This window comes from Phacochoerus africanus, chromosome 4 (genome assembly GCF_016906955.1).
Source record: "Phacochoerus africanus isolate WHEZ1 chromosome 4, ROS_Pafr_v1, whole genome shotgun sequence".
In the NCBI taxonomy this organism is placed as follows: Eukaryota; Metazoa; Chordata; class Mammalia; order Artiodactyla; family Suidae; genus Phacochoerus; species Phacochoerus africanus.
Genome location: NC_062547.1, coordinates 141,733,717 through 141,757,555, shown reverse-complemented (window position 1 = coordinate 141,757,555; position 23,839 = coordinate 141,733,717). Strand labels below are relative to the sequence as shown.

The window sequence follows — 23,839 nt, the reverse complement described above, 5'->3', positions numbered from 1 at the left end:
TATCAATATTTACTTGTGGACTACCTTTTGATCTGAGCTGAGAAAGATTTTTCTACTCCTATGTTACATACTCATCCACCATAACTCTTCTAGTGTTTTATTTAACATTTAAATCTTTTAACCATCTGCAATTTATTTTGTGTGTGTATTGTAGGTGTGGTATTTTAAAAAGTTAGTCCCCTTGTTATCCCAGCAGTTATTGGACAATAGGAAATGCTACTTTTATCCTATGTGTATGTATAATATGACATTTTATGTAAGTGCTGGCACCTTAATGACGCCTTTGTGAGCCGCTGCAATTGTTTCTCACCTTTATAATATATTCTACTGATCCATCTATTCTGATGCCCCATCCACGCTTTTTAAATTACTGTAGCTTTATAGTACATTTTAATATCTGAACGTGCACGTTCCCTTTTTTGGCTGCTATTTGGTCTTGATCTCTCTCTCGGCTAGTCTCATGTATTTATTCTTTTGATGAATTTGATAATCAGTTATGCGCTTGAGATGTTGACTGGAATGGGGTTACATTTAGAGAGGAGCTTGGGGAGCTTGACATCGTCAAGCACTACATGTTTCCATCAATGCATGTCTTGGGGTTGGTTTGTTTCCTTCAGTAGAAGAACCAAGAGCATGGTTTTCTATTGGCAGATCTTACACATTTTTTACCAACCTTATTCCTATCAGCTTGTGCTTTTACTGACACGGTTAATGGAATTTTTTTCATTGCATTTTCTAATTGTACATTGTTCATATAGGTGAAGCGCCTGGTTGTGGTATGTTGGTTTTGTAACTGGAAGGGAAACACGCTTAGCTTCCAGCTTTTTCCTTTGGTGCCAAAGGCCTATTTGACCTAATTTGAGGCTATTTAATTTCCTCCTGGATCGGGGCCAGAGCTCCTCGCTGCCATCGCCTGTGGCTGTAGCATGGAGTTTGGGGAAAGAACGGCAGGGCCAGTCTGCTCCTTGTCAGCTGCCCGAGGCCGGCCGTGTTGTTGAACAGATGTCCACCTACTTCCCCTCCTCCAGCGCCAGCCACGTGGATTCTGGGAAGTGTGCGATACCAGCCGGTGAGAAGAGGTGCCACGTCAAAGCTGAGGCGGGTGGGCAGAGCCAGGGGGGTGTGGCCCGTTTGGATTACATTCGGTGCCACCACGGAAAGCTCTCGGGAAGCCGTTGAATGCCATAGGCTTGAGTGCATCAGAGGTGGTCCTTAGCGTGGCCCAGAGGCAGGGCGGGATCTACTTCTCCCCCATGTTAGAGAAGCCGGGGTCAGAAAAACTCCAGGATGGGGGCGGGGGGGGGGGGGGGGAGCTGTGCGCTCCTTCTCAGAAGGACGGAGGTGCGTGAACTCTCAAAACTCCAGAGCCAAAGAAGAAGATCTAGGTTGACGGAAACCAGCTTCACAGTGGAGCCTGAAGCTCCTTTGGAAAGACGTCGCAGGGAGTGGGAACTAAGGCGTCCCAGCAGGTTTATACACGTCCGCTTCGGGGGAATGAGCCGATGTGCGCTGCGTTTAGGCGCGTGGGCGTCCTTCCCGGGGTTGCGCAGCCTCTCGCCCCTCCCCTCCCTACTTCCCCTCGCTCCCTGCCCGACGGCGCGGCCATCCGCCCCCTCCGCCTTGCCCTGCTCTGTCCTGCGTGGGTTGAATGCGGAGATGGCGGCCCCAGAGGCACCCCAGGGATCAGCCCAGCAGGGGGACACAGGGCCGGAATACCTGGGGCGAGGCAGGGAGGGATGGGGAGGCAGGGAGCCCCTGGGGGGTGGAGCTGAGAACTCTGCGGGTGTCCGATTCTGGGCAGAGCCCAAATAAGCCTTGCCAGCGTTTTGAGTGTCCTTCCAGTTGAGGTGGGGACATGGCTCTAGTCCTGGGATCCTGCCTCCCTTTATCAGCTGAGTCTTAAAGGTCTGGCCCTGTGCCCAGATCTTCTCCAAACCAGGTCACTTCCTCTGTTCCCTTCCTTGGGCCGCTAGACCTCAGTGGAGGCCCCTGTCCTTTTCTCCATCTTCCAAAGAAGCAAACACCACAGCCTAGGCTGGTATCGTATTCCGGGGTTTGGGACCATCTCGTTCCCAGAATGTTCTATTTGACAGCTAGCCCAGTCTCGCAGTATCGAACCATGACCCCGTGGCACGACGTAGAGAATGGGAGGAAGAGAGAGACACCCTCTTTCGGTAGAGCCTTTTAGGACCTTGAAGGATTATTGCATGCGCCTTTGAACTTGTGCCAGTACCAAGCCAAAACCGTACTTCTCGGCTGTCATTACCCTTGCACACAGCAAAACAATGCTGGTCGCTGTTCTTAGGTCATGATAGCATACCTGCCCTTCGGGATTATGTATGTGCAATAGTTAACTGGAAGTACAGAATTGTTCCGACCAGGATAGAAAGAGCATGTCTGTCCCTCTCCCTTCCTGTCTGAGAGGTAACTGTAGTAGGTCAAAGGTCATCATATGTCATGGGGGTGGGTCTGAAATCCCCACTAAACTCTACCATCCTCGAGGGCAGGTGTGTCTTATTCACCTCTGAAGTCCCCACTGCCCCGCGTGAATCAGTGCATGTTTGTAAAGAAAGGGAGAGACAGATGGTGGCTGTGTGGCATCTCGATGTTGGAAGGGACACTAAGATCCCTGTATAGAAGCTGCCCTTCTAGCGTCTCTGCCAACTAGGGATCCTGCCTCGCCTGCTTTCCTCTTAACTCCCACCCATCAGTGTGTCCCACTGAAGAGAGCTCCCTCCCCTTCCTTGCTTCCTTCTGCCCGATCTAGGCTGCACCTCGGAGAAGCCATGGGAGGTCCTGGGTCAGAGTCAGCACCGGTCATTAAAAAAAGTCAGGCTTGGGGACCCTCATCTTGGAGGGTTACATAAGAAGGGTCCTTTCCCAGCACTGCCCCAGGGCCAGAAGGCTAGGACGCAGCCTCTGAGCCTCGGCTTCAGGGATTTCCCGCCCTCCTCCCCCAGATGCGTCCAGCAGGACCTGCTCATCGTGTGTCATTACTTTGAGGACGTCCGGCACCAAGGCCCAGGGTGCGGGCTCTGGAGCCAGAAGCCCTGGGTTCACATCTTGACCCTGGCAGTTCGTTCACCTTTCTCTCCTCCAGATTCCCACTTGCAGAGCAGGATTCGTCCTCGCCCCCACCTCATAGGGGTTTAAATGGGTTAGTTCATATAAAGTGCTGACCGCAGCGCCTCCCATATACTAATCGCTACATAAGTATTAGCTGTTATTACCCTTGTTAAGATTATAGCTGTTCTTGTTCATGTTCTAGAGAAAATTTTGTAGGCAATTCTGCCTTAGCTCTTCCAGATATCCTGTGTGAAATTCTTGGTGTCCTTGTCTGCCACTCACTAGACTAGTGAGTACCTTCCACTTGGGGAATGTACCTTCCACTTGGGGAAGGGGCATTTCTCATGAGGTTCTGTTGCCACGGTGCCTGGCACATATCAGCCCTGGGGGAATGTTTCTTTAACGAATGAAAAGCCTGAGGTTTGTATTTAGGCGCTGCCACCCACCAGCTGTGAAATTGTGGACCAGTCATTTTACTCCTGGAGCTGACTGTTTTCATGTGTGCGACGGGAATGACATTATGTATCTCTCCGGAGTTTGCAAAGATTAAGGGAGATGATGTATGTGAAAGTCTTTGCGGGGAAAAAAAAAAGCCTTATTTGGATAAGGATACTAGAGCTTAAGTTCCCTGAGGGCCGGGATCAAGTCTTGTACCGTATTCCACTGCAGCATCTCCGCGGTACCTTGGATCTGGTTAGAGTGTCTCAAGTATTTGGTTAGATGAATGGGGGGGTTGGAGGGTGAACGACCTGAAGTGAAAGAAGGAGCCTGTACAATTGTATTGTCTCATCTTTTACATCCCTGAGCTCTCTGCCTCTTCCGAAATGACTCAAGGACCAGGTTCACGCCCCAGAAGGGTCCACCCTTCCTACTTAGCCTGGGACACCAGGCTGCTAAGGGGCGGAGTGACTCTAGCCAGAGCCTCGGAACCCTCCGCCCCAGCTTTCCACCAGGTGGCAGGGCACCACCTGTCTCAGCACCGTCTCCAGCGCCTTCCTCCTCTCTCCACCAGGTGGCGCAACAGGCTGCGCCTGCGATGCTGCGCTGCTCTCTGGAAGGGGGCCCCTCCTCCCGGGCCCAGGCTCCCTGGAAAGCCTAACCTGGCTGCAGGTGCACCCAGCTGTCTCCGGCTTCTCTCTCCATTTAGGGCCAGCTGATGCCCTGCTGCCCCTCTGGGGCGGTGGAGCAGGGCAACCTGGAGGCCCTGCTGTCTGAGTCCGGTGCACCCTGTCAGAGAATCTACCCCGTTGCTCATCAGTGTGTCTAGAGTAGGGCCGATGGGAGCAGGGCCGATGGGAGCAGGCCCTCCGTGCAGGTCAGTCGGATGGAGATTCCCATGTGGGTGGCTGATGGATGTGCCAGCTGGGGAGCCACCCCCCTCCCCCCGCCCTTTCCAGCCCCCCTCCCTCTTCCAAACCCCCGCTGTCTCCCTGCACCTCCACCCTCCCCCCCCAATGGGCACTGATCTGCCCCGTTCCTCCTTCACACAGCTGGGATAATGGCCAGGCCCAGGCCGGCCTTGCAGAGCCGGACAAAAGGCAACAAAAGGCAAGCGTGCTAGGCCTCTTCTCAGGGGGTGTGGGGGTGGGGGGTGGGGGGCGGAGGTTGTCCACATCCCAGGCTGCTCCTAAACTTCTGGGGCTCCAGGCCCAGCTCCCCCCCGGGCCCAGGCCCTCTCAGCTCTGGGCCCAGACCTTGGTGTTCCGTCATCAGCTGCTTCCAGCTTCTTGATCCCAGGCTCCTCTTTCCAGCCCCTTCTCAGACAGACTAAGAGACATGGTGATGGTGACCCTGCCTTGGCTATTTCATGGAGGTGGGATGGCCTGACGGGAGGCTGCCTGTGTCCCCTAGGAAACCAGAAGCCATCTCCCTCAGAGGACTGGGGGTCCCACACAGCCTCCTGTCCCCAGGATCACAGCACCAGCAAGCCTTGGGGGACCACAGAGCCCTGCTCCCCTTTTGTAGTGAAGAAAATCAAGACTCAGGGTTGAAGGAATTTTCAAAGTTACGCGACAGCGTTTTCTGACCAGAGCTCAGACTCGCTGTGTCTGTGATGAGGCCTCGCCAGCACCCCCTCAGCCCTGTGCAGCTTTTCTTTCTCCGGGTCCACCTTACCCACAGCAGCAGCATCTGCCTCAGCTTTTCTTCTCCCACCCTGTGGCCTTGGAGGGCTGTGGGATGTGGAAGCTCCTGGGTGGGGCTCTTGGGGAGGCGTGACCTGTATCCTGAGAGGCTCAGTGGGTTTTCTGGTCCTGCGTCTGGGAGGAGCACTTCTTGGACCCCTGCTTGGAGCCTGAGCAGGACGTGTGCGCCGTGGTCTCTGGAGGTGCTTGCGATCTAGGGAGGAGGTTGACTCTGTCGCTCCCGTGACTGCACGGCCTGTGGCCCCAGCATCACTCTGTCCTCTCCCATCTCACCCTGTCACCGTGGGCCCCGCGGCAGGGGCCCCTCCCATGCAGTTCCCATGTGCCTGGCATCCTGGGGCTCCTGCCACTCCCTGGGGCGGGGGTGTCCTTGGAGAAGCAAAGGGAGATGCACCGATGGAGCCGCTGGGGGAGGCTGGGTGCCCTGCACCGCCTCCCGGGCTGCTTTTGGACTCTGGTCCTCACCCGCCCGCCCACCCACCCATCCATCCATCCATTAGGGATGCAGGGAGGAGCATTCACCCTCTGCCTGAGCCCCGGCGGCCTGAGCTTCCGTTTCTGAGGACTCAGGGAATTTTCTCAACCACAAGCTTCATTCTTTTCCTTTCCTGCTTATAGCCCTTCAGCGGCTCCCCCTGCCCTTTTCCAGGCCCTCCGGGGCTGCCTGCTGGCCTTTGCAGCCTCTCTCCGCATGGCCTCCCCATCATGCCACGCAGAGCTCCCATCTCTCCGGGTCTAAGCCACACACTGTTACTTATGGACCCTTGCCCGCACTGAGCTTTTTTTTAACGACATTCTCTCCTGTCCCCACCCCAGCCGGGCCTCCATTCGGACCTCTCCGATGGACTGACCTGTGGCTGTCTCGGATATGCCTTCTTTACCAAGTGGGAGCATCGTCTTAAGGGAAGGGACCAGGTTCAGGGGGGGTTATTTCTTTTATATATATTTTTAATTACATGGAAGTGTCCTCTGCTCCCACTTCCACGTAATAGGCACTCAGGGTAGACGTGTGGAAAGTGGGGTGAGCTGATGGGTGGGTGAGCAGGCGGGCCTTCCTTGCAGCACTTCCTGTCATTTGTCATCTGGACCCCCTGGGGCTCCAGGTCCTTCGCTCCTGGGCTCCTGGGTTTCTAGGCCATAGGGCTCCGGGGGCAGAGGTTCTGTGGGCAGGGGCCATTCATTCATTAACTATCCCCAGTCCCTCCCGGGTGCCCAGCACCGCGCTGACCCTGGGATATGACCCTCCATAAGACAGACATGGTCCCTGACCTCACGGAACCTGTAGCCTAGGGGAGGAAGCCAGCAATGGGAAGCAAAGACGAAAACAGCACAAGTACGTGTTGTGATCCGTCCTAGAAAGGAAACGGGTCGGATGCTTTGGGTGCCGTGGCCACGTCCTCTCTCCCCTGCAGGGGCCGTCAGCCCCCAGTCCCATCTCTGCAGATTTACTCCCGAGTCGCGTTCCGGCCTTGGCGAGCACTGTGCTGCATGCTCGCTCCTGGGCACTTTGCCTCCAGCCCTGACTGCGTCCGGGATGAGGGCCCTGCAGGGTGGGAGGAGGGGGCTGAAAGGGCAGCTTGTGCCCGGCTGCAGCGGGGCAGCCTCCGGGAGGGCCCGGGTTCATCAGACGTGTCAGGGTCCTTGTAGCTGGTGTCTGCTTGCGGGAGGTGCGTGGTTCCTGCGGACCTACTGCAGCATCAGCAGGACTGGTGAGGGGGTCGGGGGGGACGCAGAAGTCACCTCCTCTTGTGGCAGCTGGAGCTGCTGCTGCCAGTGCTGCTCCCAGGCTGGGCGGGGCTGGGCTGGGCTGGGGAGCGTGGTGCCTCCAGCTCTAGAGACAGCTGTGCTGGCCTGGGCCGCTTTCTCCTCTGAACAGCTATTTGTCTTCTTGGGAAACCCATGGCTTTGGTTTGCGTCAACTCACGTTGAAAGTGTTGGGGGGGGGGTCCCCTCTGGGCTGCTTTCCATGGACCCAACCTGGAACATGGGGAGCTGCTTGGGTTCCTCGGGGCCACTCCCACGGGCCCTCGGAGGTCTTAGAGGGGGGCATTGCCAGCTTATGCCCCAGGGCCGGGGGTGGGGTGGGGAGTGGCCTTCGGGAGCCAGGTGAGGAGGCTGGAGGGCCAGCCTGACCCCTGTGGAGTTAACAGGGTGGCGGCAGCTCCCGGCCCCGGGGCAGTGCGGACACGCAGCGTCTTGGCACCTGTGTCTCAAGGCACCTTTGTTTCCCCTTCTGGGGGGAGAGTGGATTCCAGCTACAGGTTAGAGGCGCCTGCTGGCCCGAGGCCAGAGACTCCACTCTCTCCCAGGGAGACACGGTGGCGACTCCTGACCTTGGGCCACACACCATCCTCCCGGGCGTAAACTTGGCCTCTACTGGCTCAGGGAAGAAGAGGCATTCTGTGGGGCGGGGGCCACGGGGGCTGTTGGGAGAGGCCCTCCCCGCTCCCTGGACTGGACGGGACCCAGCCAACTCATGACCTTCCGAGAGCGAGTGGAGCAGGGGGCTGAGAAGGAGAGACCCCGTGACCTGGGCAAGACCTCCGAGTGAGCGGTCCAGCTCCCGCCTCCTTTGTTCTGTGGGTCGGTCTACAAACGCCTGTGCTGAGAGGCCTGGTACGCAGTCCCCGAGCGTGCATGTGACAGTGTTTGTGCTTCAGAGAAAGGGCATGTTTATGGCAGGGCTGGAGACACGTGAGGGGAGCGCATGTGTTGGTGATTATGTCTTAGCCTCCGGGGGGTTCGTGTCCCTTGAGGCTCTGAGTGTCTCAGTGAATGAGACCAGGCTGCGATGTGGAGTTTCTAACACACACTCTGGGGTAGGCCCCCGTGTGTGTGTGTGTGTGTGTGTGTGTGTGTGTGTGTGTACCACACATTCTCTCCGGAGCGCCTTCTCCAGGCAGGAGGGGGACACAGCGCGGAGTCCTGAGAGGGTAGCACCCGCATCAGAGGGCCCGGCTGGGAACTAGAACTCCCGCTCACCTTGCAGGCCCTTTTCTTGCTTGGCTTTTCTTCCCGCCCGTGCCATTCGTTTCTCTCTTGGAGATACAGAGAGGACGCGAAGACCCTAAAAAGGCTGTGTGGCCAACGGTCTTGCCACATTTGGGGGCCGGGCACGGCCGGGCTTGTCCGAGAGTCAGAGAAGTGAGAAACTGGGCAGCACAGCGAGATGGTACAGCTCCTGGAACAGAGCTCCCCCGTTTTGTTTTGTTTTGTTTTCCTTGTTCTTTTTTCCTGGCTTGGAAATAATAGGTCTTCAACCCGAGATTAGGAGAAAAGGAAACAACCAGAAAAGGAACCAGTTTGAACAAAGCCAGATTGCTGGACGTGAACAACACCCCCTCTTGTGTTGCGGCCGTTCTCACCTGTTGTGGTTCTACGTGCTGGGCCGGGGGCTGGGGGTGGGGCAGGGCCCAGCGGGGACATGCAGGATCCCTGTCACCACCAGGGACGGGAGGGGGGGGGGCGGACAGCAAGGGAGGTACACGGGGCTCCGGAATCGGGCAGGACAAGGTCCAAGCCTGCCTTGGTTGGTTGCTGTTCAAGCCTCACCTGCCCGAGTCTCGGGTTCTCTAACCCAGACGGTGCTTTGCGGACCAAAGGGGAGGATCCACCGGAGCGGGGGGCACGGGGCCTGGCAGTGGGAGCATAAAGGGACGCCTGCACGTAGAGGGCTCCGTTCTTTCCATGGCATCAGAGGGGCCAAGAGAACGGGGATTCGCAAGGACACGGGGCTTAGCCGCCTGTAAAAGTAACCCTCGCTGTCCAAAGGCCACAGCAGAGAGACCAGCCCGCTTCAGACGAGGATGGGTTTGCCCATGGGGGCGGCGCCTCTGCTTTCCCTGGACACACAGGCCCCTGTGTGTATGCACATGCATGTGCAAGTGTGCGTGGGGCTTCGGAGGCAAAAACACGTTGCCCCAGCCCCGCGAAGGCGCTGAAGCTGGGAAAGCACTACGGTAGCGAAGGAGGGAAAATACCCATTTTTTTTTTACTGCATAAAAATGGAAGTATGAGCTCATCGATGATGATGACAGCAAGAGGACTCGATTCTACACGTTTTCAGGTTCTTTTCCCTTAGAGGTTCTTATAAGATATTGAGTATAATTTCCTGGGCTCTCCGGTGGGTCTGTATTCTGTACTTATTTTATATATGGTGACATGTATCTGTTCATCCCACCCTCCTCGTGTATATCCCCCTGCCACGTTTGTAACCTAAGGATATGGCCTAAGGATATCTCCAGATCATCCTGGGCAGCGGCTGTGCACATAACGTCAGGTTGTTAAGCAAAGTGAGCGGTGTTGGGGCGTCCGGTTCGTGCAGGCCATTATCTGGAAACTTCTGGTTCATTTGCTTCCCGTCGATGCGCTCTTTTGATATAGACTGAGCGCCTGGCGTGCACGCCCCGTCAGTCACGGGAGGTTTGGGTCTCTAGAGAACGAACCTAGAGACAAGAAAGCTGAGGGGGAGCCCCCCCCACCAAAGGAGCTTCACGTCTAGAGGGAGCTTTGATGAGACTCCATCTTGCCTGTGAACCAGAGAAGTTGTCTGTTTCAACCGCAGCAGGAAGGAATCAGGCTAGATTTGAATTCGGCACATATTTGGCCCTGATGTTTTAAAAATAAATAAGCAAGCAAGCAAGCAAGCTTCCTGACAGGGCTAGGCCCAGGCAGAAGCAGCCCCATGTGTTGCCACCCGGTCTGCCTGGGGCAAGCGGTGGAGTAGGTGACCCCTTGAGGACCTGGCCACGCCCGGGCGTCTAGAATATTCCACTGGCTTGGATGCTGATGTACTCTGAGACCTCGGGCAGATGACTAAGCGCTGATGAGCCTCAGTTTCCCTCTCTGTTAAACAGTGAGGGGAGGGTTTCCCTCCATTCCTCCCTGCCTCCCAGGGCTTGGGAAGGGCGAGGAGCCCGTCTCTGGAAGGCTGCTTTGATCTCTGAAGAAGAGGTCCCTAGATTTTCACTGCGGGGAGTTCCCGTGAAGGTAGTCTGAGCGGACTGCCCTGGCTCCACTCTTACTCCACCCCGAGTCCATGCGCCTCCTTCGCGGCTCAGGGTCCCCAACGCGTCATCTTGGGGCCCCTCTCCCCCGCCCCCAACACACTGTGTGCCCGGGAGGAGCCAATTCTCATGGAGACGTCAAGGGGCTTCCCGCCTCCATCTCTTGCTGGTTGCTGGCTCGTCTAGTGTATCCTCTTCGGTCCTGATTGTCCCAAGTCTGCTGGTTTCTGGCCAGCCCATCCCCCCTCCCCCTCCGAGGTTCCGTTTCCTCCCCACTCCATGCTCCATAGCTTGCCTCCAGCAGCATATGCCTCGCTCTGTGCTTGCTTTGTACTGATGCCTGGTACATGCATGGTCTGCCGTGGCTACTTAGCAGCATCAGCCGAAGGAAGACCTATGGGGAGCTAGACTGGGGACTACCAGGAGCTCGAGGGAGCGTGGAGGGGGGCAAGGATGCTGGGAGGTCAAGGGCTAGTTCTTGGGCCCGGAGGCAGCTACCCTGGAAGAGGAGTGCGGGTGGCCCTTGTTGCCGGTGTCTCCTGCCACCTGGCCGACGATGCAGTGACTTGTTGCTTTCAGGACAGGTCAGGGAAGCAGGAGCATTGGCGAGGAGCGCACACGTTGGGGAAGCCAGAAGACATTCGCTTAGGGCTGTCACGCTCTGCCCACCGCCCCCGCCCCCGCCCCCCCCCATCATCCTGGGATCCAGGTTCGAGGCGATTGCGTGTCCCCAGGCCAGGGCTAAGGTTAGAGTGGAGGCGACTACACAGGCTTCCTAGAACTGGACTAAACAGCCGGAAAAAGAGCTCTTCTTTTCGGGGGGCTGGAGACGGCCTGGTCTCGGCTGCTCTTTGGCTTTAGCGGCCCCTCTTCCAGTTCTCAGGAGTAGCCGGGGGCCACGCACACCCTAGAAACTGAACGGGTGATATAGCCGCGTGGCTGGGCAGGGCCTTCTGGAGCGGGTTTTATTGACAAAAACTTCCCTTCCCTGGTCAGCCTCCCATTAGAAGCTCCCCAGGCGAGGGAGGGCCCTGCCGCGTCTGACCAGACGCGGGGGTCACAGAGGGAGTCCAGGCCCATGCAGATCATCCCCCTCTGGGTCGCTGTCCCCGGGCTGGGGGGAGAGAGAGGGCCTGGCCCCGGGAAATGTCCTCTTCTTCTGGCTGCCGCGGCCTAGGACCAAGGCTTCCACATGTTTCTCAAGAGGCCGGATTGTCCTTGGGAGGGATGTGTCACACGCAGGGCTGGGGCCGGAGTCCTGGCAGGAGGGGAGGAGGGGAGGAGAGGGAGGCGGGCTGGGATTCTCGGGAAGACCAGGCGGGAGGGGGGCGGCCCCGGGAGGGGGAGGCTGCAGGAAGCTAGCAGGGCAGATGCCCCGATGTGGAAGGGCAGGTGAGGGCACGTGCCGGGGCTCCCCCTTCCCCACCGGCCACAGACCCACTCGGCCCCGCCACCGGCAAGGCCTCGCACCGTAAACAGCCTGAGTCAGAGCTGGGCCGCAGCTTACGAGCGTGTTGGTTCTGTCATTAGCAGTAATAGCAGCATCTCCCCCCGATGCTGGTGCCTTTCATCCGAGCCTCTCAAAGAACTTGACAGAACAGCCAAGGGCTGTGTTATCCCCACATTACTAATGGAGAACCCGGGGCCCAGACGAGCCAGGCAACTTTTTCAGGGTTCACGGAGGAGCTGGGAATGGGCAGGTTCTGTCCGGCTTAGGCAGCGGGTTCTGGGTTCTTAGGCGCACACACGATTCTTTCTTCTGCAAGTTGCCGATACCGAGCGGACACCAGCAGCAGGAGCAGCGACTGCTCACCTGGCACGTGCTGCGGGCCAGAGGAGGTAGGGACTAGGGTGTGATTCGAACCGACGGAGAGGGAGCAGAGTCACAGCGGAGGGAGCTAACTTTCAGCTCAGACAGCAGGGGAGCAGGAGCATTAGGGTTCAAACCCCAGCCGTCTGGTGCCAGTGTTCTAGCCTCAAAATCATACTCCCGATCTGGCCCATCCCTCGGGCAGACCCTTTGCGCCAAGGCAGAGCTCCGCCTCAGCGCCAGCCTGAAGAGAGGAGAGCCCCCGGCCCCTCCCTCCTCCTCCTGGGGGAAAGCGGGTCTGGGGAACGACTCCCCAAGAGCCAGGGCCGGGATCTTGGCTCTCGGGAGGTTGTGGCGAAATTCCCGATTTGGCCTAAGTTCTGGCGAATCGGAGCCTGGGATCCAGGGAGAGGCGTGGGGCCTCACCAAGCTCTATTCGCACTTTCCTCTCTGCCAGCTGTTCGGGGGCTGGGGTGGCCCCAGAGCCCCCTGGGGCAGTGGCTAGCGTGGTCAGCGTGTTCTTCGAGGAGCGCCTGCTGCCCCTGCTCCCAAGACGGGGAGGAAGCCTTTGTCCCTGGCCCTGCGCCCTGGGCTCCACAGTGCCTACCTTCTTCTCAGTGATGGCCTCGGCCCAAGCACCGTCACACACGGCTTCTCGGCCTGGTTTCCCCGAGGCCCAGAGACCCTGCCCTGGTCTGCCCTGCCGCGTTTCTGAGAGTGACAGCTAGGTGAAAAGCCAGCCTGGGGACCTGGTTCTGGGGGGCCGGGGGGCAAGTCCCTTGGGCCCTTTGATGGCCTTTGGCTTCCTCCCCTGTGACCTGAGGATGTCACTCCAGAGCTGAGGCCTTTCCCTGGCGCTCAGCTTCGTGCCTGACTCCTTGGTGCTTGATGCCCAGAGGGGAGAGTCTCATGGACATGCCTGGGTCCTTTGAAGGCTTGAGTGGTGGGCGGCGGTGGGGGAGGAAGGTGGCCAGGAAACACTGGGAAATCGAGCTGGGTAAGGCCATTGGCCATCTCGACGACATGCTTCTATTTCAACTATTTGTAACTTTCTGCAAAGTTCATGGTTTGGGGATTTTTTTTTTTTTTTTTGGCCATTTTTTCCATATTTGGTCATGGCCTGGAGCAATGATTTTTGGAAAGATAGAGGAAAAATCCCTTCAGCTGTTTGTAAGCATTGCAAACACCCACAAAAAAAAAAAAAATATTCTTTTTCCATTTAGAAGCAGCAACATGTAGTTATGTTTTCTTTTGCAGCTCAAATAACTCCCAAACAACTCCAAAGCCTTCAGACTTGGCTAGTAATTAATCCGTAATGAGGGGGACTGTACACTATGTGCTCAGCAAGGTTTGGACAAAAAGAGGTTTTGGATTCAGAAAAGCAGGGATGCTTGACACAGCGCTGCCCTCTGCCTGCTCACTGGCCCTCGCCCCCTCAACAGCAGCCCCACCTAACAAACGGATGGGGACGTGTCTTGTGATCGAGGCATGCGGTGGCCCCGCTTTCTGCCTAAAGATGCTGCCGCTTTGCCCTTTGAGTGGCCTTGGCCGATCTCGCAGCCTGAGAGACTGAGGCTGAGCAAAGCTGGAGTCAGGCCTGGCGCTGCTCTGGAAGGTGAAGTGGACTGGGCTTTGGAAAGCGTACGTTTGGGGGCCTTGTCCCTGGAACTTTCCAGAATGGGCTAGAGCAGTCACCAATGCTGGCGTCCCAGGAGGCACCGGGCAGGAGAATTCAGAGGACTGGCCCCGAGGCACGGAGGGACAGTGGCTCAAGTGTCCGGAGGAAGTGAGGGACTCTCCCTGGGCTGAGAAAGGGACGCGTCGCCCGTCAGGCCGCACACCTCTGGGCTGCTACATCCCTCAGAAACCAGTGTTTGGGGGTTCTCCCCTCTCCCAAACCCCTCTTGGCTTCTTTCAATTGTTTTTCGATCCCGCTTGCTCCAGCCTGGCAGAGGCCGTGCCAGCCTTCGGTTGCCCCTTCTCCCTCTGACATCTGCATATAAACACTGGCAGCTCTTGACAGGGGAGCCTCAGCCCCAGGCACGGGCCGCCTCCCTCTGCACATCGGACGGGGCTTAGAGCTGGCTGCGTCTGGGGGTGGAGTGGGGTGGGGCGGGGTCGGGTGGGGTGGGGGGAAGGTGCCGGTGTGGACAGACCTTGGAGGCCTGATACCCAGGGTCCAAGCCCGCCCCCCTTCCTGCATGCCCCTGGCAGAGCTCTCTTCTCCTTCTTGGCTTCCTACCCACATAGCAAGTGAGCAGGGCTACGCCCTCCCCAGGCTCCTTCAGGGCCGGGGAATCTGACTCGGCCTCATGGTCTCAGGATTCTCCACGTATGTGCACACACTTGCACACACATCGACACACACAGCCAAGTTTTGACTGGGGCATGGTGACTGGCTAGTTCCCATCCCCACAGAACAAGAGAAGGACCTGACTCTGGGCTGGACCGAAGCCAGACACGGGGACCCACTTAGACCACCGGGGGAGCCTCGCAGCCAGCAGCGAGGGGGGCGTGTGGGCGGGGGCGTGGAGAGACAGACCTCGAGAAGGCCCTGCGGGCTGGGCAGTAGACGAGGGCCCTCAACTCGCCTATCGGCCAATGCCAGGAGGTCATTGTCTCCCATCTGGCTCCACATCTGGAACCAGCCAGATGCTCATTTCAAAGCGCTGATGAGGCCTGGCGGATTGCCTTGGGGAGAAGGCCTTTTGGTGACACTGTCTTCCAGACCCTGTCATCTTCTCCAGATGGTCGCCCATTTTTCAGCTGCGCTTCCCCGGCCACACCCCCTCTACCATGAAGCTGGGGAGGGGAGGGGGGCGGCGGCCCGGAGCGGGCCTTGCTTTGGACCCGTCGCCTGGCACGGGGGCCCGCAGCGCATCTGAGTTGCTTGCTGGGCGGCTGTTGACCTCGGCACCTCGGCGCCTCACCCGGTCTCCCGGAACGTCCACGTCCTGCCTTTGGAGATGTCTACACTGCCTTAGCCGCTCCATCTGACAGCCACGTGACCGTGGCTCCAGTTTATGGCCCTTGCCTGGGAAAGCCGAGTGGGTGAACGTCAGGAGAAGCTACTCGTCTCCCCTTCTCCCTGCCGGGGGCCCAGCTCGGCACCATCCAGACCCTCAGATCCTCTTCCTCAGCTTCCGAGAGGAAGGAGCAGCCACCAACCACCCAGCACCTTTGGGAAGCCCACTCCAGGGGCCGTGGAGGATGCCGGTGAGACAATAGCCGGGTCCTGCCCTCAAGGAACTTTGCGTCTTGGGGGTAGGAGGGGCCCTGCGAGAGCGGAGAGCCCTCAGAGGGACGTCACCGCCATATGCTGCCTGCAAGGGCAGAAAGTCAAAGAAAGGAGAGCACGGTGAGGCAGGGTCCCCTTGCTTATATTCCAGCTCAGTGAAGATGGGCGTGTGCTAAGGTGGCAGGTTATCAAGGCTTCCCAGAGGAAGTGCCAACCGGTCAGGAGAGCGACAGCCCAGAGCTGGCTAACCCGACCTCTTCAGGCCCCTGATTACTACAATATGTGTAGGGGGAAGGGCGACCAGGCAGCTTTCAGGGCTGACAGTGACTCCCACCAGCTGGAGAGAGAGAAGTGGACAGAGAGGACACTGTGGGTGGCGTCGGGGACTTGTTGAGAGGACATTTGTTTCTTGTTCCTCTTGGCTCAGGCTCCCTTCCTCAGCCTCCAGCGCCAGCCCGGCGGTGGGGTCCGGCCTTCCTCTCTCTGTCTCAGCATCTGCTTCCTCCTTGGGGCACCTGTGCAGACCTTCTACCTGCACGCTCCTATGTGGCAGGCAGGTAGACAGGCAGCATGATCCTCAGTTTAGAGAGGAAGAAACTGCGAGTTGGGGCCTTGTCCCCAGCTTGTCCCCAGGCCGCTTGTGGCTAGGGGCCGTCCCAGGGTCCTCCCTCCTCAAGGGCGGAGCACTCCTGCCACACCACCTGGCCCAGGGCACGCGAGGAGCTCCTGCTCCCCGCACAGCCCGGAGCCGCGCTGCCGCCCTCAAGGAGCATCTAGCAGACGTCCCCTTGCTTATATTCCAGCTCAGTGAAGATGGGCATGTGCTAAGGTGGCAGGTTATCAACCTCCTGAGAGACAAGTGTGACAGATACGAAGCAGTTAAAAATAGTTCCAGGCACATGTCTTAAGGGCCAAAGGGAGCAGCAGCGCCCTTCCCGTGATTCCCAGGTACCCACAGGCCTCGGCCCCAGCATCCTAGTTCAGCTGACGCAGTCTTTCCAGATTTTGCTCCTGCCAAATCTCTCTAGCCTCGGCTTTCACCATTTCTTCTCACGGTGGTCCATGCTGCTTAACCCTACTGAGCTCATGGCGTTTCCCAGATTCATCACTCTCTTCCTCGCCTCGTGAGGTCCCTACTGCGGCCAACGCCTCTCTCGGCCTTCACCCTGCTAACTCTTACTCAGCTTTCAGGAGCCCACTGGTTTATCACCTCCTCCGAGATGCCTTCCCTGATTTTCCCTGCTGGTCTTGCCTCTGTGCTCCCGTTGTGCTCTGTGCGTAGGCTGTCTGAGTCCAGCACTCAAAAGCACTCCCACCTGTAACTTCCATTTGCTTGTTCGGTTCCCCCCAGACTGTAAGCTCTTTGAGGGCTTAACTCTCTTCTTCGCCATTTCCTCCCTGCTGCCCAGTGTGGTACCTACAGCATCGCGTAGGATGCTCACTTGACACGTGGCTTGGACAGAAGTGAACTGAGCTAAGAAATGCAAGAAGGAAGGGGATAACAGCCATGGTTGGGCAGGTCAGGGAGACGGTGCACCGTAGAGAAGGGAGAACTTGGGCTCGGACTAGAAAGGGAATGGACCGAACAAGAATAACCGCACAGACGGCTAACGTTTCCTCTGTGCCAGGCTCGGTCCCAAGCACTTGCCGACGTTCCCCTAACTTACAGAGCCCCTGCGAGCCAGGCATCATCGCTCTCCCACTTGTCCAGATGAGCGGAAGGTAAGAGCAGAATAATAATGAGGTGGCAGAGATGAAAAGGCATTTCGTGACGGTTCGGAGGGACTTGGCGGGATGCGCACAGGGACCTCTCCAGAGAGCAGCCCAGTGGAGGGCAGAGTTCAGGAGCCCCGGGAGGGAGAACCGATGAGGTCCGGGCCGCTCACTCTCAGGGAAGCTTTACATCTGGGATCTTGATTTAGGCTTTGGGAAGCTGTGGCCGCTCTCTCAGCTGGAGGTTGGTGGGGTGGATCTGGGCAGGATGCTGATGGATGAGTTAGGGGGACGAAAACAGGCGAGAAGGCCAGAAGGACGCCCCTTGCGCCCTGCTCCTCTAGAGCCATTTTCATCCCACCCCCCCATCACCGCCCATGACAGCGCCGACCTGGTGGCCTGGGGACCGCAGGGCTGGACAGCAGCTGCAGGTCCCTGGGGGGCCCCGGCCTGCTCCTCTCTGGCTTGGCGGAGGCTGGCTGCTCAAGGCTGTGACCGTGACCTGGACTGGGCTGGATTTCTGCTCCACGGTCACTTCTGCTAATGAGAAGCAGTTGTGCTTGCCTCGACTATGGAGGTGGGGGGGAGGGGGGAGAAGCCCGGGGAGGGCCCCCTACTTGCTCCTGCGTGACTCCCCCCCCCCCACGCTGGGTCTCCTTGCTGCTGGCTGCCAGTGGCCACCGGCCCTTACCTCAGAGGTGACCTGCCCGCAACTCCGCCCATTCTTCTTGGCTCTTTGGGTTCCCAGAGAGCCGTCGAGCCCAGTGTTGGGGGTCCCCTCACAGCTGCCTCCCGCTCCCCTGCCTTCTGTCAGGTACAGGGCTGGGGCCACAAGGGCCACGCTGAGTTCTGCTTCTCAGGGCATCTCTCTCTCCCTCTTCCGTCTCCACCTCAGCTTCTCAGAGGCCTGAGGCCTCCTTAGCCCGCCAGGACAGCTCACGCCCTCTTCTCGTCATCTGCCCAAACCCCTCTTATCTTTTGAGCCCCCGTGTCCTCCAGGGAGCCTGCTGTGACCACCCCAGCCTGTCACTGTTCCAGAAAGAGCTGGCTGGGCCCTGGCCCAACGCCCCCAGGTAGTAAGGCAGCCCAGCCCTGATATCCTGGCTTGGAGTCTCTGTGGCTTGTCTGGCTGGTTCTCTCAGGAGAGGGGGGCGGGGGCAGCGGGGACAGGGGAGGCGTAGACCTTCTCCATTCTAGTGCTTTCCCTGCTGGAAGCATCCACCATAGCCAGTCTCAGGAAGACCAGGGAACGAGGCCCAGAATTGCTGTCTGGCTCACCTACTTCTAGCTCTTCCCTGGATCCGTTAACCCTTAAACCCCAGTCACAAAGTTTTCAGCAGCTTTCTCCGCAGTGTGGGCCACACACCTCTCAGCTCAGCCCTCGGCTCCTCCCAGGCGCGGGGCTAGGCCCCCGGCGGGGTTGGGGGGGGGGGCTAAGAGCTAGTTCAGCCTCTCTCGCCACTTGTCCCCTCCCCCAGAGGTGTGTCAGAGGCCGCTCCCGAGGCCTCGCTCTTTCTTCTCCTCTCTTTATTGAGGCCTTTTTTTATGGCGGTGCTGTAGCTGATGCACATATTCCTGAGTAATATGTTCAGGATTAGGCCGCACAATGAGGTTACAGGCCCCTCCTGTGCAGCCCCCTCCCAGGGGAGCTCGCCCGACATCTGGCCGGCGTGCATCTGGCTCGGGCTCACAGCTGGCCAGATGTTGGATCCCCGCGAACCCGGGCCTGCAGCCTCGTCTGCTCAGGGCTGGCGCTGTGCACACACGTGCACACGCACGCCCGCCCGCACACCCCACTCCCTCGTTTGCAGCCCTGAGGCGCTGAGGTCATCCAGCCCTCCGAGGGGAGCCCGGCCTCGGTGTGATCATCCCTCCTGCACGGCGGTAGGGCGGGCAGGCTGTAGGGCCGCATCTGCAGAGGTATGCAAATATCAGGTTCCCTGTTTCCAGCCCAGACAGGCTAGTGGGAAGGACCCACTTGAAACCAGGCTCTGAGGCTGGAGCCCAAGCTCCACCCGGGGCCCAGCGGCGCTTAGCAGGTTCCCTGCACACTTATTTTGAGGCGCTCCGGGCCTTAAGACTCTCCTGCCTCCCGCTGAGCCTCCCCTCCGCACCCTTGGGCCACCCACCCGCCTCCTCCCCACGTGGTCTCATCTTCTGCCTTTGCATTCCCGCCTTTTGTCGTCTATGGCGAGTGCAGCTTCAAGGAGCAGAGGCTGAACCCGGGTGGACCTTCCACTGACAGGTGACCTGCCAAATTTGTTTGCCCAGTGGGGTTGGCAGAGGCTGGGCAGGGGGATCGGGGAGGGAAAGGAAACTGGCATTTAGTGGGTGCCAACTATGTGTCAGGCACTGAGCGAGGTGCTTTAAATATATTATCTTGGTTAATCTTCGCAAGCACCCTGCAAGGTGGCTATTATTATCTTTGTTTTACACACGAGGAAAGTGTGGCTCAGAAAGGTTAAATCTCTTGCCCAAGGTCACATGGCCGGGAAGAGGCAGAGCCAGATTCTAAACCTGGTCTGTGTGACTACACATCACAGGCCCCTCTGCCGTGCGGTCTCCCTGGCAACTGGCTGGTGAAGGCCTGTACCCGCCCGCAGGTCCTGCTTCCTGGCCGCTGTATTCTCTGGCTCTTCCAGAGCTGAGACCCTGGGGCTGTGAGCTTTGGCTTTCCTGCCAGGCCAGGCAGGACTGCTGGGGAAAGCGGGAAGCAGGGGGTGTGCAGAGAGGGGGTGCGGGGCTGAGGTTGCAGGGTTATAACCAGTGGATTTTCTGCCTGGTTGGTCTAGGGCCCTGGGGACCGAGGTTTCAGAAACACAATTAGAAGTTGGGGAAACTGGGTGATGGAGGATGAAAGGCAGGCGGATGGGTCCAGGCGGCACCTGGGGGGAGCTTGGGGGCCTGCCATGGCTGTGGGGCAGAAGGAACTTCATTAGAGGGGAAGAAGCGAGCCACAGTGCCCAGGCTGCTAGGGTCGCTTTATCATCCATCGGCCCTCCAAAGGGCTCCCAGCAGGTGGAACATTCCACCGGCACTCCCGGGATCCCGCTTCCTGACCACAGAATGTGACATCCTAGAGGGGTCTCAAGGGGTGGATGTGCGCCCTCCAGCCTGACCATGACTGATGAGGTGCCCATGGCAGCTCTGGTACTCGGTCCCCGGGCTGAGAGAGAGGGGACAGCAGCCTCTTCCGTGCCTCACCTCATGCCAATACATGGCTGAAGTCACGAACACTGCTCTCTATCTGTGCCTCGTACAAAACTGTCCTTGTGGGGATGAAACTGAAGCACAAAGAAAGTAAGTGACTGGCCCAAGGTCACATAGCCAGGAAGTGTGTAAGTTATCCTTCTGTCTGCGTCCAGAGCTCGGCTCCAGAAGGAAGCAACCTGGGGCAGTGGGACCAGCACCAGTCGAGGGCCCCATCCAGTCTAGATGGAAATCCCAGCATCCCCCTCTTCTCTGGGCTGTGACTCAGCCTCTTGAAGCCAAGGTTTCCTCCTCCGTGAATTCCCAAATTCAAGGTGAAGATCAAGACAGTGCAGCAGGTGCTCAATCAACGGGAGCTGTTTCTGGCAGCAGCGGCCAGGGTACCAGCTGTGCCTATGGTTGGAGTGGAGCAAGGATGCTCGGCTGGGACAGGGCCAGGGAAAAGCCAAGTGACGGGAACAGTGATGTGTGAGGTGAACCTCTGTTTTGAGGACACGAGGGGTCCATTCAGGCTCGGTCTCTCAGGAAGCCCAGAGCTGAGCTTCTTTCCCACCATGGGTACAAAAAAGGTTCCATACGTCGGCGCCCTGCGCTGGACGTGACCAGATGTCAGGTGTGCACTCTGGTTCAATCCTGGCTGCAGAGAGTGTTTCCCCAGCAGCTGGGCGCAGTTAGGCATCTGCAGGAGGCATGGTCACCCGGAGGATGGCAAGACCACCCCTCCCCGGTTCCCTGGGAACGAGGTCACTGCACAGCCTTCGGACTGGCAGCTTTTTAAAGAGATGGGACTGGGAAAGGGCTCATAGGTTTCAGGGAAAAGAGAGGCTTAAGCTCCCCCTGCATCAGGAACTGTCTGCTTTGGAAGAAGCTGAATGTTGTCCAGGCAGCATATCGTAGCCCTAGGGTGGGGGGTGGGGGAAGTGTTAGAACCTCTGGTGCTGCCAGGCAGTTCCCTGGGGATGAGCAGACCGCCCCCCTCTCCCACTGTCCCCTGGGGTGGGTCAGGAAGGTCCAGCCAGTCAGGGATGCCCCAGTGTTGACCATCTGTGCCTGGCATGGGCAGCTTATTCTCTGCCGTGTGGCTCAATTCAGTTGACCTTTTTGGGGCGGGGGGGCAAGTTGGAAATGTTGAAACAGCCTGGCCCAAAGGCAGTTCTACCCTGGGGAGCCCAACATTCTTTTTCTGCTCATTATCCTTTGAAATCATCCTTCTCATCGGGTCTCCCCTAGGAACAGAATGGGACACCACCCTCTTAATACGTTTTCACTGGTCTCTTTGTCACACGCGGACCGGTCCTAGTGGCAGTTTACTGCTTGGATGGAGGCAGGAGCTGGGCAAAGACTGCAGCCTTCCTGGCTGTCCTTTAGGAGACCTCCCCCTCTGACCAGACCCCTGCCGTGGCTCCGAGGGCCTCTGTTACTCCCCTTGTCTTCGTCCCCAAAACCAAGGTGGGTGGAGCTTGTATGGAGGAAGCTTCTCAACATGAACACCGAGCCCCGGCCAGGTATCCAGCCGGGTCTCACGTGGAGGCAAACCCCCCCCCCCCATGTGAAAACCTGAGAAATGTGACTTTAGAGGCCTTAAGGAAAGCTCTCTGCCCCCAAGAGCAGCCAACCATGGGCTCATGCCTCAGCCTAAGACGTTCTTCTCAGGGAAATTGTCAACTCCCTAGTTAAAACAAAAGAGAAGCAGAGAAGAAAGACCTCAGACGTCTGGTAAGAAATAGGCTAACGTTTATACTCATCATCTTCGGACGGTACAAGTTCTAGGGATTGCTATGTCTCATTTATATTTACCCATGAATTAGTTTTGGAAAAAAGCAAAAAACCCAATTCAAATCTCCCTTAAAGATCAAGTTAAGACATCAGTCGTTGGCGCTGCCCTAAAAATTAGCTCTGGGTCTTTCCCCGGGAACTGAGTGCGCTACAGGGCCGGAGATCACCTCTGATTCCTTCAGCTTAATAGGGCACATCCTGCCTGGTACCCAGCACCATTGAATGTCTGTGGAATTGACTGACTGACTGATTTGGAAGAACTGATAGGTGGAAACGGCAGAAATTTGGTAGAGGAAAGAACAGGGCTCCTCGAGATGCTTCGATGGGCAGAGTAAAGGGCTGCTTTTTCTCTCAAGGGGAGAAGGGAGGCCGGAGACCGTTTCTGTGATGGTCACACTAGTCCTGCCAGTTTTCGTCCTCAATGAAAGGCCGACAACCTGGATCTTCGGGGAACCCTATCGATGGGGAGTTCAGTGATTAGGTCTCGGGAGCCTCTGGGTCGTCGACATACAGTTTCTCCACATCTTCACCAGCCCTTGATAACGCTTCTTCCAGCCGTCCTAGAAGAGGTGAAGCGGTGTCTCATGGTCGGCTTGTTTGAGAGGTAGAGCTCCGTGTTAGATTAAGCTGACATGAATTTCAGCACAAGTTATGACTCATTACACTTAAAATCGTGATCTGTCACAGCGCCGACGTAAAGCAAGAAACACTTGAACGTGCTGCATTACCCTCTCCTGTTATCCTTGCCTGGTACTCTCTGCTTCATGTAAACTTTAACACTGAGCTGGTGGCATCAAAAGTCCTTCCTAGAAGGTGCACGCGGACTGTATCCCTTTGGACTTTGCACGTGGGCAGCAGAGGTTCGTGCGCATGTCGATAAAGGGCTGGTGTTGACATTCCCAAAGTCTCCTCCGCTGTCGCAAAGGGACCTATAGCTTGGTTCTACGTCTTTGAAACCCAAACTCCCATTCATCCTTCCCAGTTGTATGCTGTCCTGCCACATGTCAGCGAGGGCTTAAAAAACATTGTGAGGAAAAACACACAACATAAAACTGACCGTCTTGACCCTTTTTTAAACATACAGTTGCGTGGTGTGAAGGAGCTTTACGCTGTTGTGAAGCCCATCTCCAGACACGTGCATCTCGCAAATCTCCAGCTCCATGCACATGGATCGGCTTCCATTCTCTCCTCTTCCCAGCGTCTGGTCACCACTGTTCCATTGCCATTCCTACGAATTTGACTACTCTAGGTCCTCTTAAGTGGAATCAGGCAGCATCCATCTTTTTGTGACTGGCTTATCTTGCTTAGCACAATGTCCTCGAGGTACCTGTATCATAGCGTGTGTCAGAATTTCCTTCCTTTTTAAGGACTAATATTCCGTGGTACACATAAACCCCCCCTTTTTCTATCCGTCCATCCCTCCATGGACATCTGGTTGATTCCACCTGTTGGCTACCGTGAAGAGTGCTGCAGATACCCCCAGAAGTGAGATAATTGGGTCATATGGCAATTCTAGGTTGAATTGCTTTGAGGAGTCACCTTACTGTTTGCCCCGATGGCTGCACCATCTCATCAACCCTTGTTATTTTCCGTTTTGGGGGATAGAAGCCGTACCTCCTGATGGGTGTGAGGTGACATCACTGTGATTTTGAATTGCATTTCACTGATGATTTGGGATGGTGGGTGTCTTTTAATACACTTGTTGGCCATCTGTATATCATCTTTGGAGAAATGCCCATTCAAGTTCTTTGTATATTTTTAATTAGGTTTTTCGGTATTTTTTTTTTCTTGTTGAGTTGGAGTTCTTTAAATATTCTGGATATTAACTGTTTCAGATTTATGATTTGCAAATATTTTTTCCAGTTCCATACTTTGC

General features: G+C 57.2%; 1 protein-coding gene across 3 annotated transcripts in view; it reads left to right on the top strand.

Moving 5' to 3' along the window:
- NRG2 (neuregulin 2) overlaps positions 1-23,839 on the top strand; it is a 163,527-nt gene that overhangs the window by 58,480 nt on the left and 81,208 nt on the right. The gene's annotated exons all lie outside the window — the stretch shown is intronic.